Raw genomic sequence first — 17,937 nt, 5'->3', positions numbered from 1 at the left:
GAGACATGGCGGGCCCAGTGATTACTGCTGTGCCTGCTTATGAAAAACTGGCCCCAACCATCTGTTGGTGGTCAGGCTCCATGAGGTGGCAATCAATTACAGCTGTTATCTCATCCTAGCTTTGACAGATGTTTCTCCCTTTCAATGTACAGTAATTACTGGTTAGCAGCCAGCAGGATCTCAAGACTTTAATTGTGGTGCTAATTTGAAACAAAGAGAGGGGGGGGGAGAGAGAACGCAAGATGTAGAGGGACAGACTGAAAGGAAGCAGAAGCTATCTGTGACAAAAGGAGAACTGCAGGAAGATGACACAAGATTAAACTTGTCTTTGCCAACAACTTCAGCCTTAGTAAAACCAAGGTTATGAAATGGACAGCTAATCTAATTCAAAATGGCAACCAGAAGATGGCTTTCTGGTTTTAAAAGGATCCTTGAAAATCCCAGCTTTGCTAACTTTATGACTTTCTGCTTCTAATTCCTTTGTTTTCTGCCTTCCAAGGAATTCTGTGCTAGAGATCTAGATGTGTTGTGACTAGTGGTGGCTGGTGGACTGGAAGGGAGGAAAGCAAGGAGTCCAACAGTAGGTAGAGGCATAGCCAATGACAGGCAAACTAATTCTAATTTGGTCTCCCATCCACCTCCCTGATGAGTTCTACAAGGGCAACACTGAGATGAATGAGGAGGAAGCTGATAGCCGGTGCCACCCCCTGGACCTGATGTAAGAAAGAAAGAAGGCAGGCAGGCAGGCAGGCAGGTGGGAGCTGGCTGAGGGCAGGCTGAAGTTGGTGGGGCATTGCCCCATTCACCCTAATGGACCAGCCTCCACTGTCTATTTTTTCTCCAGTTCAAACACTCCTCCCCCTCCATTTACCAGAGTGACCAAGGAGAGGTGGACAGTTTTTGGATCGATCAAAGAACAAAGAAACTGCACCACAGGGTTATGTTTAATGCAACTGCTTCCTCCAACTTCTTTTCTCTGACTTAAGCTTGGTGGGGGTCGTAACAGAATAAGGTAGGCACAGCACCGTAACGCCACACAGAAACATCTATTCCATACGCCCACAATCCTGAGGGCAGTCATTTGACACAGAGCAACAAGTAAACTGCCAGATGTAAAGGTGGAACGAAGCTCCAAGCCCCAGACTGCAAGCTTGAGATGTGGCACGCTCCAATGAAGACTGAGCTTCAAGAAGCCAATACCAAGCGTGAATTGAGGCAACCTTGGCACCAACCCAGATGATAATCAAACTGTATGGGAGCTTCCTTCCCTGTGGAGGATGTCACTTTTTGAAGATGAACATGCATGTTTAAAGTTAGCAGCTCAGAAAATTATTCAGCACCAAGTACCGCCGCACCACTGTTGTAGCCACACTGTTCAACTTATGGGCCAGGAAAAGCCTAGATAAAGAGATATGTCTTTACAAGATGTCCGAAGCAACCAATGGTTCCTGCTTCACCTATGGGAGAGGGAAGGGCATTCCACACTACAGGGGGCAACAGCAGAAAATGCCCATTTTTGGGTCACTGCCCTATGACAATCTGTACAGTATGGTGCCATGAGCAGAACTTCCCAAGACAATCTAAGTGATCTCACAGGTCTAAAACTCCTCCATAGCTTAAAACCTTCTCTTATAAAGCTTTCAACCGCAATTACGCATTGCGCAAGGTTCAGCTCCACTTGTATTCATTTGCTCTGCAACAGCCTGTCTCGCTTCATTTTAAAAGCTAAGAAGCTTTGGTTCTTTAAGATATGCTGAAAATAAGTCCTACACTTTGTTATCAACCCCTCAAAATGAAACCTCATCAACATGTGAAATAGTAAGCTGTGCACTATGCCTCAGTGCTCATGCACATGCATGCATGGACGTGTGTTAGAGACAAGATGCATTGAACTAAAAAAATCACCCAAACATTTTTCAATTCACATTAAAAAAGGCACCCCGAATATCTTCCCCCAAGAGGACAAAAACAGATTCCAAATAAGGGCAGTAATTTACCAGGGACACATTTCAGAAAGCAGGACTATCCCTGTTAAATAGTTGGAGCATACGTTATAGGTTTCTCACCATCAGTTGTATCCAATGCAGCACTAAATTAAAGTCACTTATAGTAGTATATTTGTGCAGAACATTGTTGCACAAGAGAACGCATAAGCAGGTTGCTAGTAACTTTGTGCACAATAGATTGTGCAATCTGTTGCACAACAAGTTGCTGCTAGTGCAACTGTCAAACTGGATTCCTCTGCTGCTCAACTTTAAAACTCATCCATCCGCAAAGGTGCAAGAGCCTTAGTGCTCATGGACAGAGAATGTTGGATACAGCTCCAAACCATACTCTGTGGCCACTAAATTTCTAAAATGAGGGGTACAGGGGCTTCCACTTTTCAGAGTGCCTTGGCCTTTAACTAAGAATCCTTCTCCCTACACCCATATATGTGGAAGCTGACTGGTGAGGGGAAGACACTCTGCAGCTGTGCAAAGCCACACTCATCTTTTATTTCACATATTCCAACACTGAGCCCTGCCTCAACTTAAATACTGTCAGATGTTGAAGAGTCTGCTGTAATCTTTTGGTGCTACAAATTAATAACACCAGTGATGTAGTTAAAAAAAAAAAAGAGGTGCTGCTATAGCTCCAAGCAAGGATTAATAGTTTTATTACTTTGTCAAGCTGCCAGGATTTCTCACTTTACTGAGGATGTTAGGGGTTTCTGAAGCTGGCAGCACAATTAGCACTGGCAAGAATAGCCAAAGTAGTATTCTTATTTTTTGTGGAGCTTTTCATTTTTGTGGACCCAACGGCATGGGGCAAGGCGCCCCACAGGTGTAACCAATGCTGAGGCAGGCTTTTCAACCAATTTTTGTTACATAAGCCAAAAAATGATCTTTCCGTTTTAAAATAGGATTTTACAAGTGGGGCCTACAAAAAATGCATCCTGTCACTCTCTGTGGATGATGCTGGTTACTCGTAATGTGGAATGATAGCTTTAGTCACAAAGATTCCCTGTGTCTACTCCAGTGGTCAGACATATCCGAGACTTAAGTCTGCCACTCCGCCACTGATAGCCAGCCAGTGCGCCTGCCCCGTGCCAAGGAAGTGGTAATGCTGGAACTAACTACAGTAGTGGTTCCCAAACTCCCCTCACTCTTACGAACCACTTGAAAATCACTGAGGGTCTTGGTGGACCACTTAACTAGTTTTCTGCCTGTTGTAGAAATTGTAATGGGTTGTGCTAGATGCTGTATTTTTAATTGTATCTTTACAGACACACTGCAGACCACCTGAATGACACTCATCGACTACTGATGATTCATGGAGCACAGTTTGGGGTCCCCTGAACTACAGAACAGGATACCATACCATATCAATTTTGCTTAAGTACCAAGTCTGTTAAGGATGTGGCCTTAATAGCTATAATGTCCTGGCATGCTGGACCCTGAGTGAACATGGAAAGTCCTTAGCACAGCATGTTAAACCAAAAACTGTTTTTTGTTTTTGTTAATTGGACAGTAAGAGAAGAGGTTCTGCACCTGTTAAATTAAAGTAGTACAGTTGGAGGACATGCCTCAGCAGTTTTTCAAGAGGGGAAAAATAACAGTTGCAGCTGTAGGATGCTGCTCAGTATAAATGGATTTGGTAAAAAGTACCAGCTGTGATTAAGTACACGCATAAAAATGCATGAAACTGTAACCAAAGGGATACCAGTGGTGTTATTCACTAGTGAGCAATTATTTCCACCCATTAATGTAGAAATACTGCATTTACTCACTTGGTTTTTACCACTAGTAATCATTACTATTATACAATGTTTTCATTAACAGCAATAATGTGCTAGGCTCTGTACATACTTATACACACATAGGAGAGGGAGGATGTGTGTTAGACCACGGAGAGTTCAGAAATTATTTTGAAGGGGGGGATAAACTGGCATAAGACACAGATCAGACAAGGTACAAGTAACATAAGGATAATATATGAATATCTAATAAGAAAACAAAAATTGTATAAAGCAGCAAGCAAGCTTTTGAGTTCCACAGAACTCTTCCTGCCATGATGGAAAAGCTCCAGATTCTACAGTTTGTAACAAGAATGCAGGAAGATATGCAGACCCGCAACTGATGAAAAGGCTAGAGCCAGCTGTGCTCTACCTCTGCTGTTGGAGGCAGCAAGCTTCTGAATACCAATTGCTGGAAGCGGCAGGAGGGGAGAGTGCTATTGCACTCAGATCCTGTTTGTGGGCTTCCCATTGAGGCATCTGGTTGGCCACTGTGCGGACAGGATGGTGGGCCACTGGCCTGATCTAACAGGGCTCTTCTTATGCTCTTAGTCCAAACCTGAGCCAGGAAGATCTGCAGCACAGTCAGGGAGTTCTGGGGGAGCAACTAGAAAGAGCTCAAAAGGGTATGCTAACCCAGCAAAATATCTTGGCGGTGACGACCTCGCCTCAGTTGTTCATGCTCTAGTGACCTCTAGATTGGATTACTGTAATGCACTCTACGTGGGGCTGCCCTTGAAGACGGTTCGGAAGCTGCAGCTAGTGCAGAACGCAGCAGCCAGACTACTGACGAGGACCAAGCGGTCCTCACATATTACACCTGTTCTGGCCCGTTTGCACTGGTTGCCGATTTGTTTCCGGGCCAGATTCAAGGTGCTGGTATTGACCTATAAAGCCTTACATGGTGTGGGCCCGCAATATCTGATGGAACGCCTCTCCCGCTATGAACCTACCCGTACACTTCGTTCGACATCTGAGGCCCTCCTCCGAGTACCGTCTCACCGAGAGGCTCGGAGGGTAATGACAAGACCCAGGGCCTTTTCGGTGGTGGCCCCCGAATTGTGGAACAGTCTCCCCAAGGAGGTACGCTGCTATCCTTTCGGCGCCAGGCTAAAACCTTCCTATTCTCCCAGGCATTTTAATATATTTCTATGTATTTTACTGTTTTAATGTTTTAGCTATGCTAATATCATTTAGTGTTATTATGAATTTGTATTTTTATCTGTGATTTTGTTCATTTATTGTATTATTGTATGTTGTACACCGCCCAGGGAGCCATCGGCTATGGGCGGTTTATAAATGAAATTAAATAAATAAATAATCCAGAGGAGACAAGAGATTTATTATCAGGCGTGGGGAACCTCTGGCCCTCAGGATGTTGCTGAACTACAGCTCCTACCAATCCCAGCAAAAATCTCTGTCGAAGGTCAGAGATGATGGGAGTTGTAATTCAGTAACATATGGAAGACAAAAGGTTCCTCATACCTGACTTGTATAGTCAATGCCAGCTCCTCCTTTACCTGGTCGTCTGCTGGGTCACTGCTCAATTCTTCCTCCTCCCAAGTAGAACCCTGGTAACAAGAGTTGCTAGCAGCCCAAAGGGCACTTATCTGGCAACTCTGGGCTTCCCACTAGGCCTGCTGCCACAGTTGCTCCTATAGAAGATCAAATGTAGGGTTCGGGATGGAGTCAGAGAGGTTCTTGGGGAAGGGAGGCAGGTGAGGCACCCCTGGGATGGGGCTCTTCAGACTGCCTGTAGACTACTGTGGGGTTCCCTCCAGGACTTCAGTTGGGAGTAGGATTCTCCATGGGGCCCCAAACCTCTTCCTCCAAAGAGGTTTCCCCAAGGTCAGACAGAATCCAAGTTAAACCGTGCTGGGTGCAGAACAGATTCCAGGAGGAAGAGTGGGGTATACATTCAAATAATAACAACCCCCCTTAGAAAATATAAAATGCCAGCAGTTTTCTGGACTTCCTCCAGTGCCTAGCAGAATGCACAGGTCCCTTGTGAGGCAGAGGTGAATTAAAGAGAAAAACATGTTACTCCTTATATTGACACAAAGCTGGAAATTAAATTTAGGGGGTAAAATAATGTAAAGAGTCAAGAGCAACCAAACCGGAAGTGAAATTGGAAGGCGTGTGTCTTGAGCAGGAACAGTGGTGGAACAGAGCATATAGAAGGAGGAGGATGTGAAAATTGCAAAAGAAGAGATTGTGAGCAGCTCTTTTCAGCCATCCGGGTTTGCCTCTGGAGTGTGTGGCCGCATTCACACCATACATTTATTCCACTATTATTCCACTTTAAATAGCCATGGCTTCCCCCAAAAAACCCTACAATTCTCAGAGCGGTTTAACTGTCAGGCCCTCTTCCCAGAGAATTCTGGGAATTGTAGTTCTATGAGAGGAACATGGGTTTCCTAACTCTCAGCACCTTTCACAAACTACACTTCCCAGGATTCTTTGGGGGAAGCCATGGCTGTTTAAAGTGTAATAATACTGGTATAAATGTATGGTGTGAATGTGGCCTTTGTGTGCAAAACTCTGCCCCCCCCAATGCATTTGTTGGCATCGCAGCAACATGCAGGGGCCCATACAAGCAGATGTGCTAAGTAACAAATGTGCAAACAGCAGTGGGCAAAATCCTCTGTGGCAACCGTCTGCAGCTGTACTGGAATTCTTTTTAGATGTTTTAATTGCTTTATTGTTTGAGTGTTTGCCATCCTGGGCTTCATTGGGAAGACGGGCGGGATATACTGTACATTTAAACAACAGTAAAAACTCTTCATAGAGCCAGTGTGGTGTAGTGGTTAAAATGTTGGACTACGACCTGGGCGACCAGGGTTCGAATCCCCACATAGCCATGAAGCTCACTGGGTGACCTTGGGCCAGTCACTGCCTCTCAGCCTCATGAAAACCCTGTTCATAGGGTCGCCATAAGTCAGAATCGACTTGAAGGCAGTACATTTACATTAACAAAAACTCTTCAGCACACACTCCTTGAATATGTGGGAGGAGGACCTGGATATCTGCAAAGGGCTTGCGCAAATCATTTGTGTATATTTAAGGACCCACCTTATTTTTGTGGTTGCAGGTTGTTTTTAATGTATTTTAAATTGTTGCAACTCACCCTGGGACCTCAGAGTAAAAAGGCAGAAAATAAAAACAAACAAACAACAATATAAGGACCATTATTCACATGCCACACTATCACTTCCTACAAGTCCCCTCCCCAATTTACCACAAGCCGAAATGGTGCCCCCTCCCCATAGCCCTCCATGCCACCTCATTACCAATTATCTTTGCCAACTGCTTCCCTCTCTCACACACACACAAATAAAACCACAAGGGCTTCAAGACAAACTGTGCTGGCTTTTGAACCATATCCCTCAGCAAGAATGACCTTCAGTTCTAATTAAAGGCTCCTTCACTCACACCACAGAAAGTCTATTACAGCTGCTTTGTCACACGGCATTATCATTTCCACTTACTTAGCACATCACTCAACAGCCACTGAGAGTGTGGGGGGGAGAGAAAAGGGAGGCCTCCAGCCTGCTCCTCTCCGGGGCTGACTAGGCCTCAGGACCTAGAAAGTAATTAACGCCTAGCTAATGTGGAGGATTTGGGAAAGAGGGGGCTGGGTGGCGAGTGAGCAGGGGAAGAGGAGAAGAGAAAGGCAGCCCAGCTGCCAAAACTTTAATTCCGCCTCAAAGGATCAGAGCTGAAATGTTTGAAATAATTTCCCAACAAAACAAAAGAGGCTGTTGAAGAGAATAACATTATGACAGCGGGGGGGGGGGAGGGAGAGTCAATGACGGGTGAAAACTTGGGCTACAATACAGAGCTTGTAGCCTTCAGATAACTGCAAAAAGGAAGTCATTGGGCATCCTGGACCAGCATGCAAGTTTATTTCTAATTAGGGCAGGTATGGCAAGTTCTGTTTCTTTTACATGTTTTCTCCTTTTTCTTCTTCTGAGGCCCTTTTCGCTTTGATTTAATAACCAGGAAAAAATGTAGCTGGCTGCAGTTCCAAGTCCTCCTTAACACAACCAAAGGTGAATACTCAAGATCACTTAACAGAGATTATTTGCTTTGTACACCCTTTAATCACCCTGCTGTGCTCACAATAAAGGCGATGAAATATCAAAATAGAAAAAAAGAAAGCACACTTTCTCCCACCCAGCACATGGCAATTTTACAATTTTGGAGGGAAAGAGCAATTGGTTAAATTTTGAACATAGTAGTAGACTGGTAGCAACTGCAACTGTAGGACAGGAAAATACCCGAAACCAAGTTTGCTACGTGGCATTTAATGGTCAATTCACACATTTTTGCAAATATGGAAGCCTGTCCTACATCATCACTTGGTCACTAACATGCTACGTGTTGATGTTGAGGCACCCTCTATCACAGGGATATCCAACATGGTGCTCTCCAGATGATGTCGGAATACAACTCCCACCAGCTACTGCCAACATGGTAAGCAGGGATGGTGGAAATTGTAGTCCAGCAACATATGGAAGGCACCACAAAGGCTACCTGTTCTATCAGAAGTTGGCTTGTCAGGCAGGGCAGAGCCAATTCACTAGCTTTGCAGCAGGTGAGTCACTGTTGCTTACTAGAAGAGAGGGAGATGAGGTGGTGAAGAGGTCGGCATGGTACAAATGCTCAGACACGCCCACCAGACTGATTCTGTCAATGCAGTTGTATTCTATGCTGCCTCCGCCCCATCCAGCAAGCTGTTTCTGCCATCTAGTTGAAGGATTGTCCGGTCTATATCCAATGGAACCAAAAAAGGGACAGCAGGATCATGAAGCTGCCCATCAATAGTTAGCAATTGGACAGAAGATGACCTTATGGTGACATTATTGTCTTTGTATTGAAAAAATAGCAATTTTAAAATCTGAATCTATACACATAAATGAGCACATGGGAAGTTTATGTAAGTCTACGTCCTGTCTCTTTTTGGCAATGCATTTCCGCTTCTTTTGGTGATGACCAGGGGCAGGGGGGTGTTATAAAGGTTCAAAATTGGTCAATCTATGCTTAGTGCCTTATGTGTTATGTTGTACCTGAATATATAAATACATGAGGGATCCCAGCTGTGCATATCACATAATTTAAAGTCAAGTGACTACCACATTACAGTTTTGTACACACAATAACTCGCATGGATTAAAATGCCACTTCTTTGAAACGGTTACTCAACAACTTCCCAAAACTCTTCCCACGCCTGTTTGAAACAACCATTTTGCAACTTATGGCCGCAGGTCACTGAAGGAGAGATCTTGGTTGGGACGTGAATTCCCCTCTAAACAGGATTCTAATGCTCCCTTTCCTGGGCCTCCAAAATTTGGAGCAATAACAATATCCTCGAGGGTAAAAAGATGACAAATGGCTTGCACAGAGCTATAATTAACTGTAAGTAACTTCAATGATGTATTTTTAATTAGAGGTTGTGTATATATCTGCAAGCATATTTTAAGAGCCACATCTGTGTAACAGCCCTCCACATTATGTAACCCACAGTGCTCAGTAAAAATATTTTTAAGTGAAGCAGATCATTTGGTAAAATAAAATAAAAAAAAGACTGTTCCTTTCCTGTATTTTTTTCCTGTCCGGAAAAGTGTCTTGATTTACAACACATGAACAGAAGCCAAAAGCATGAGACTCACTTTTTGTTCTCTATCCCTAAAACAGTGCAGTGGGAAAGGGGCAAGAGAGTGTAACAAAAATGGGAAAATGAAACACAACACAGAATTATGACAGCTGACAGAATGAGTGAAGCGCCTTCAATCAAAAATATATCAATACTTATTAAATGTACAAGATGCAACTAGTAATATAAAACATTTATAGGACAGGCTATTTCTGACAAACTACTTCTCTTAGTATATTCACTTAAGAAGAGTACAAGTGGCTTTCCCTAGAATAAATCTGAGAAAAAATAATTAAACATTATTGTCTTGTTGCTCACCTCACCTCATTAAAAAAATAAAAATAAAATCTGCAACATCAATTAAAAAAAATGCTAGAGACACCACCATACAGTGTGGGAACACAATATCACAGCATTTTGGAAGAATTTGTATTCTACCAAATTGCAACTTTATTTAGATATCCTCAAATCCATTTGATCTCATTTATATTTAATGGAGCCCCCAATCCACAAATGGCAAAATATAGGGATCAGTTTGGGGAAGGGGGGGGCTATGCAGTGTTTTTGTTTTCCATGCAGAAGCCCCCAGAGTGACGCTGGTGTCATTCTGCAGGACTTCTGAATTAAAATCAACCACCAGGTTTATTCCACCAGGAAGAACACAGTATGGATATTAATTGTTGCTGCTTATTAAATGTATATCCCACCCTTCCTTCCAAAGGGGGCAAACACACATATAATAACACAATTGAAACATCCAAAACAGTGGTTCCCAAAATATTTTCCTCATGGACCACTTGAACTTTGCTGGGGGTCTTGGCAGACCCTCTAAAGATTTTTCTGCCTGTTATAACAACTGTAATGCATTGCGCTGGATGCTAGATTTATTTATTTATTACATTTATACCCCGCCTTTCTTTTCATGATAGAAACCCAAGGTGGCTTACATATAGTTCCCAGGCGGTCTCCCATCTAGGCACTGACCAGACTTGACCCTGCTTAGCTTCAGCAGGGAGTTGGCCTTATGTGCCTTCAGACCATAGCCTGGGACACACCATGCTAGACACACCATACTAGATGCTAGGATTACAGACACACCACGCACCACATGAATGAAGCTTGTGGACCGCTGGTGGTCTGCAAACCACAGTTTAGGAACACCTGACCAAAAAACAATTTCTATACAGATGCAGATACTTTAAAGGCTTGGTGGAAATGGAAAGTCTTCAACAGGTACAGAAAACACAACAGATGTGACACCTGTCTAAAAATCTAACAAATAAATAATAAATAAATAAGAGGAGGGAATTCCAAAGGGTAGGCAGGCGCCACAACACTAAAAGCCCGATTCCTATATTGTGCAGAATGGACCTCCTGATAAGATGGTTATCTGCAAGAGGCCATCACCTGCAGAGTGAGGTGGTCGATTGGTTATATAAGTAAAGGGTGAGACTATTTTTCAGATATGACACATTTCTTCCCCCCACCAAAAAAAATAAAGTTAACAGGGTTTTCACTCCATTGCAACTTTCATTTCAGTATGTAACCCAGACCTTGAACATTCAACAGTTTATCAGCTCTAGCAGACCAGTTCTCACAACCAGTGGCCAAAGGAATGAAAGAGGCAGAACAACAGACACAGAACAATAAGCAGTAGCAGCTGAGTTGTGAACAACCAGAAATGAGGCAATTCTGAAGCTCCAATTCTCTAACAATACTGGAGAAACAGGACCAAAGAAATTAACTACTCCTAGATGCAGCCACACAACTTTTCCTCCCAAAGCAGGCCTGCAGGGGACATGTTTACAGCTGGCTCTGAAAGAGGGAAGCACTGAAGACTTTGAAGTCCTAATGTCTAGACATCACAGCAGGCCAGAGAGAGAGAAGCTGAAGCCTGCGGGAATGAGGCGACAGAAGGCGGGAAAGAAATAGAGAACTAAACCACAAAACCTGTAACCCATTAGTCCACTATGAGCCAGTCTCTACAGAGCTCGGGAATGAACTGGTTTAGCGTTCAGGCTTTCGAGTGCATGAAGCCCTATAACAATTTGGGCCATGTAGCAGAAGGAAGACAAGAGAACACAATTTGGGGTAGCGATCAACAAAAACAGAGAAAGTTTCTTGACTTTCAAAAATAACACCCGATAATGCAGGCTGAGTCTGCTTCTTCATTTCCATTGATCCTCCTGGTATTTTTACATGTCATCAAACTTTATCATACTGTACTTAAACACAGATGTAGGGTAGCCATATTGTATTTCACAGAGGATAACCCTCTATTTGAAGGGCTGTCACAGGACAGTCCTTTATTCCAGGGATGGGGAACCTGTGGTCCTCCAGATGTTGAACTCCAACACCCATCAGCCTCAGCAAGCATGGCCAATGGTCAGAGATTATGGGAGTTGTAGTTCAACAACATCTGGAGAGCCAGTTTCCCCACCCCAGCTCTAACTGAAGGGGTGCACAGTCCAAATCCTATTTAAAGAACCCTAAGAAGGAACAGCAGGTGCCATGAAGTTGTCCATCAACTCTGAGACACGAGACTGAGCATGGACACAGGTCACCTGGTCATAGTGTCCCCCATTCCAGTGAGATGTATTATATTACTATTTAAATTATAGTAATTATTTCTTAGAGAAAATTGTGTTTGGAGATGCAATAAGTGCTAAGCCTTCCCTAAATCCAGTGTAACTGGGAGCAGCTCCAGTTGCTTGCAATCTCTACAACAATAATAAACCATGAGGTTTTTATCAGCCATGAAGCTGATCAGAGTTGAAGGAACCCCCGAGCACTCCCACCAGTCTCCAAGGAGATCAGTTAACAAATTGCTGGCTTGTGAAAAACTGAATGTGTATGCACATTAAAAAGGAAACAGGAGCCCCACCAAATAAATAAAGCCAAAAATGAGTTATGCTACATTATCTGACAAGTGGATCTGTCTTAATAGTTTATGAATCAGCTCAACACACAGGAATTTGCAGGAAAAGTAATGAATATCCCAAGATGTCACTACAATGTTTATTATGATTATTATGATGAATGTGCATGGTACTTCCCAAATTATAAGAGAAAAGGTCCCTGGCTTGAGGAGCATGCAATTTAAAAATTAACCCAAGTGTGACAACAGAGGAAGAGAAGATGGAGGCATGGGTAGAAAGTGTGTGTGGCTGCATATAGATGATCATATCTCAGCTTAATGGCTTAATAAGCCAAGATATGAATGAGCCCAATTCTTACAACTCAAGCGTAGCATAGTAGAAAAATTTGGCCCAGATGTGCTGAGTGTGGCAGACACACCAGATCTCATACAAACACTTTCACTTTCTCAAGAAAACCCAGTAAGTGCCTATACACATCAGAATGTCACACATTTACAAAGCAATCCAACTCAGGGAAAACCAGCGAAAGGGGTGCTGGAAGAGGAGGAGCCCGTGGGAAGCTCGCAGCATCCATTTGTCATTTGGGAGCTGCTGGACCGGCAGCTCATCTGGGAGCTTGCGCAGTTAAACAGTAAAAAAAGCAGCTCTCACGAAAACCCGCACCGGCATGTAAGCACTCCCCATTGACTTCCATTATAATTATTTTCTTAGACAGACCTTTTTCTCAGTGTCACTTTGGCCTGGATCGGGACTGTAGGAGTGCTGGGCAGGGGCGCTGGGTGTTACATAAGTCCCCCCTCAGCCTGTCCTATGACAGAACAACCCTTTTTTGGGGCTTCCGCCAGGACTCCTTCCACTGGACTGGGCTTCCCCAGCAGTGTACCAGCTCTGCCAGGGCAAGGGGCTCAGCCGGGAGTCCACCACATTAAATTTCCCTCAGCCCAGTGTAAATACGAGTAAGACTGTACCCTAAGCCCTTATTTAGACTCAATTAGGCATAAATGGAACAAAGAATTAGAAATGCTATAAAGGAACAAGAAAGAAGGGGTTATGCAGGGCACTGAAAATTCTAAAGTTTCACAAAGCACATATGCTTTCAAGAATATTTTCATCTTCAGGAGGGCTAGAAACTTGCCTTTTATTTTCTAAAAAAAGTTATGCTATTTGACTGATTGATTTCTTAGCTGCCCCTTTACTGTAAAGTCCCAGGGCAGATTGCAATAAAATATACAATCATAACACAATTACAACCATGAAACAAGAAAAGTGCAAAACCAATTAAAACATCTCCATATAAAGCAACTAAAAACACGTCCATATATAAAAACAATGCAAACATTTAAAAACAATTCCATTTATAAAAGCAGTTAAAATAGTTCCAATACAGATGCAGATTGGGAAGTTAAGCTTCTCAGGGAGCTGAATTCTGTACCCTTTATCATGCTGATGCCAGCCTTCCCCAACCTGGTGCTGTCCAGATATTTTACCACATACACACAAAAATCTGCTAGCCTTTAAGGTGCCAAAAGACTAGTTATTGGCTTTCTAGCTTTTAAATAATTATTCCAGCACGCAGCGTTGGCTGGATGCATTAGAGAGATGGGCAAATGTTCGTTTCAGCCTGTTTCTTAAATTCTCTTCCCAACATACAAATGCTTGCACAGCAGGCCATGCATTTCTTTATATTTAAGAGCTTCTTTCATTCATAATGCTTATTATAGCATAAGTTCCACAGAGTGCTGCAAGGCAAATCAGCAGAGAGAGGGGGGGAAGGGCAGAGCAACTGTAAGTAAATAATAAATACCACTAATAACTGCAGTGAGATTATAATCATTAATAATTAACACTAATATATGTTTCTGCTTGGCTTTCAGGGTCTGCTTAGACCACACAGTGTAAGATGGAGAACATCTGCTGCATAACCCCTGTTTCTCTCCCTCTCTGAGAGGCAGCCTGGGGAAAATCTCATATAGGAAAGAGGTCAAGGATTTGCAAAGTCTAACACTGCCAATGGCCAGCGCATGGCAAAAATCTTATGTAACCTTCATTGCTCAGTGTCTAAGTGACGAAGAAAGCTGCTTTACTGAGTCAGACCATTGGGTCCATCATGCTCAGTACAGTCTACACTGACTGGGAGCGGCTCTCTAGGGTTTCAGGTAGAAGGGTATCTGCCAGCCCTACCTGGAGATGCCTGGGACCAAACCTAGGAGCTTCTACATGCAAATCAGATGCTCGGATCCATCCCCCCCCCCCCCAAAAAAAGCTTTCCTGTAGCAGCTTTTCTCTCGGCAGACAGAAAAACCTTCACAGCAGGCTAAAGGTTCTGGTGGAACTGTTAGTTTTCTCTCTGCAGGAAGTTTTTTAATGGGGGGGGGAAACAACAAATGTGACTCTCCCATCTAGGAGAAACATCTTAAAGGGCTGTCCAACAACGGAACAGACTCTCTCAGGATGCGGTGGACTCTCCTTCACTGGAAGCATTTCAGCAGAGAGCCGACTGCCGTCTTCCAGGGATGTTGGAGTTGCATCCTGCATTGTAGATCCTGCATTGAGCAGGGGTTTGGATTAGACGACTTCCAAGAACCCTTCCAACTCTATGATTCTACAGTCCAGGCAGGCATCATCCTCCAAATCCCACATCCCATTATGTTGCCATAAAACACACACACGCCTGCCTGAATTATACTACACATACACTCTAGAAAATTTGGAGAATATGATTTAGTGACACCAAAAATGGAAGTCAGACAAAGTGACTGTATATTTCCAAGCCCAACATCATGTGAATCATGTTTGTAACACAAAGCCTTCCACCTAACTTGGCTGCTCAGCATTTAATTGGATTCTTTGTAACGGGATCACTCCATCAAACTTTGAGCAATGGGGGAGGGGAGCTAGCATCATGCTCAGAGCAACATTTTGCACTTCCAATACACACCCTTTCTCAACACATTCACACAACAATTTACACGAGGAAGGAATTAAAACACACAACACAAAGGGCTGACATTGTCATTAGGGATGCTGGGGAATTCTGACAAAAACAGAAACGGGAGCATAAATCGCTTATGTCCACTTACTCATCCCATATCCGGAATGGAACTCAATGCAGTGAATACAATCAGTATTTGCTGTTAAATGACACATAACTGATTACATCCCCCCCCATTTACACTGCATTGCATTTGCACTGAAATGAATGGGTGGAATAAGGTAATGATAACATAGCGTACGTATCATGCATCAGTTACATAATTTCGCCACCGTAGATAGTGAGATGAATAATGTAGTTTTTGATGGAAGACAAACTTGCAGCAGAAAGGAAACAGTGTTGCATGTGATGAATATGGAAAATGGACTGCCTTCAAGTCGATCCCGACTTACAGTGACCCTACGAATAGGGTTTTCATGGTAAGTGGTATTCAGAGGGGGTTACCATTGCCTTCCTCTGAGGCTGAGAGGCAGTGACTGGCCCAAGGCCACCCAGTGAGCTTCATGGCTGTGTGGAGATTTGAACCCTGGTCTCCCAGGTCTTAGTCCAGCACCTTAACCACTACACCACACTGGCTCTCCTGTGATGAATATAGGGAATGGAAAATGATGCCTTCTTATATCCCTACTTGTCATTGAAACTGAAGTTGATATGCTTGTCTAGGACAGAGTTAAATGCTTCATGTTCACACCCAAGCTCTATCACCACCCTTGTTTTCAAAAGGGTCAGAAACAAATGAGGCCTCTCAAACACTGCTCTACTCATCTTCAATGGCCCCATCTGCACTACACATTTAAAGTAGTATCATACCACTTTAACAGTCATGGCCTCTCCCAAAGAATCCTGGGAACTGTAGTTTGTTAAGGGTGCTGAGAGATGTTAGAAGATCCCTCTTCCCCTCACAGATCTACAGTTCCCAGACTGGTTTAACAAGCAATCCCTCTTCCCAGGGAACTTTGGGAATTGTAGCTCTGCGAAGGGAATAGCAGTCTCCTAACATTTCCCCATACCCTTAACAAACTACAGTTCCTAGGATTCTTTAGGGGAAGCCATAACTGTTTAAAGTGGTTTGATACTGCTTTAAATATGTAGTACAGATGAGGCCAATGAAGCAAATGTCCACCACACTAGCTTTATGGACTCGTGCCCATATTACAAGTTCTCACAGCGCTATTCTCAAACCATTAGAATTCCCCTGAAGCATCTCCTACAACTGGATTAGTAGGCATCGTAGTACTGAGACGAGAAAATGTTTCAGAACAAAAAAGTTCATTTCATAAATTCAAAACATTATTTAGCTCTCCCAACAATTTTCTTTTTGATGGAAGCAAGAAGGAACAAGTCTCAGAACAGTTAAAAAAAATGCAAGACAGATGCTCCACTGCTTCTGATCTTTAATGATGCTCAGACTTTTACTACTCTGTAATTTTAAGAGCTAATTATGAAATTACTGGCTGCATTCAAAAAGAATTCTCTTCCAAACCAGAGTTTAAATTCCCTATAAACATCCTAAGCCACTCGTCTGGAGAGAGAAAGGCCCTTGTGTTAAAAGGAGGCAATTACTGGCTCTGACCATTTCCCAAGGTTATCTGGCAATGCACCAGTAACGCTGTTAGTTTATGATCATTCTCGGCAACCAGAGGTTAAACAAAACACAGATGCTGTGTTAATATTAAAGCAGGCTTTGACAATTCTAAACACAACATAGCAAGTATGCGGCAGGCTGGCTATTGCTCTGCCGTCCTGATGTTTGCATCTGAAGTAACCAAGCTAAATAATAATAATAAGAAGAAGAACATAAGAACATAAGAAGAGCCTGCTGGATCAGGCCAGTGGCCCATCTAGTCCAGCATCCTGTTCTCACAGTGGCCAACCAGGTGTCTGGGGGAAGCCCGCAAGCAGGACCCGAGTGCAAGAACACTCTCCCCTCCTGAGGCTTCCGGCAACTGGTTTTCAGAAGCATGCTGCCTCTGACTAGGGTGGCACAGCACAGCCATCATGGCTAGTAGCCATTGATAGCCCTGTCCTCCATGAATTTGTCTAATCTTCTTTTAAAGCCATCCAAGCTGGTGGCCATTACTGCATCTTGTGGGAGCAAATTCCATAGTTTAACTATGCGCTGAGTTAAAGAAGTACTTCCTTTTGTCTGTCCTGAATCTTCCCACATTCAGCTTCTTTGAATGTCCACGAGTTCTAGTATTATGAGAGAGGGAGAAGAACTTTTCTCTCTCCACTTTCTCAAGGCCATGCATAATTTTAAACACTTCTATCATGTCTCCTCTGACCCGCCTTTTCTCTAAACTAAAAAGCCCCAAATGCTGCAACCTTTCCTCGTAAGGGAGTTGCTCCATCCCCTTGATCATTCTGGTTGCCCTCTTCTGAACCTTTTCCAACTCTATAATATCCTTTTTGAGATGAGGCAACCAGAACTGTACACAGTATTCCAAATGCGGCCACACCATAGATTTATACAACGGCATTATATCGGCTGTTTTATTTTCAATACCTTTCCTAATTATCGCTAGCATGGAATTTGCCTTTTTCACAGCTGCCGCACACTGGGTCGACATTTTCATCGTGCTGTCCACTACAACCCCGAGGTCTCTCTCCTGGTCGGTCACCGCCAGTTCAGACC

The 17,937-nt window shown here is 43.4% G+C and overlaps 1 protein-coding gene across 23 annotated transcripts in view; it reads right to left on the bottom strand.

Moving 5' to 3' along the window:
• FBRSL1 (fibrosin like 1) overlaps window positions 1-17,937 on the bottom strand; it is a 999,197-nt gene that overhangs the window by 784,947 nt on the left and 196,313 nt on the right. The window lies entirely within an intron of this gene.

The sequence above is a fragment of the Rhineura floridana genome, chromosome 19, assembly GCF_030035675.1.
Source record: "Rhineura floridana isolate rRhiFlo1 chromosome 19, rRhiFlo1.hap2, whole genome shotgun sequence".
Classification (NCBI taxonomy): domain Eukaryota; kingdom Metazoa; phylum Chordata; class Lepidosauria; order Squamata; family Rhineuridae; genus Rhineura; species Rhineura floridana.
Note: the sequence above shows the minus strand (reverse complement) of the source record. Positions and strands in the feature narration are given on the sequence as shown.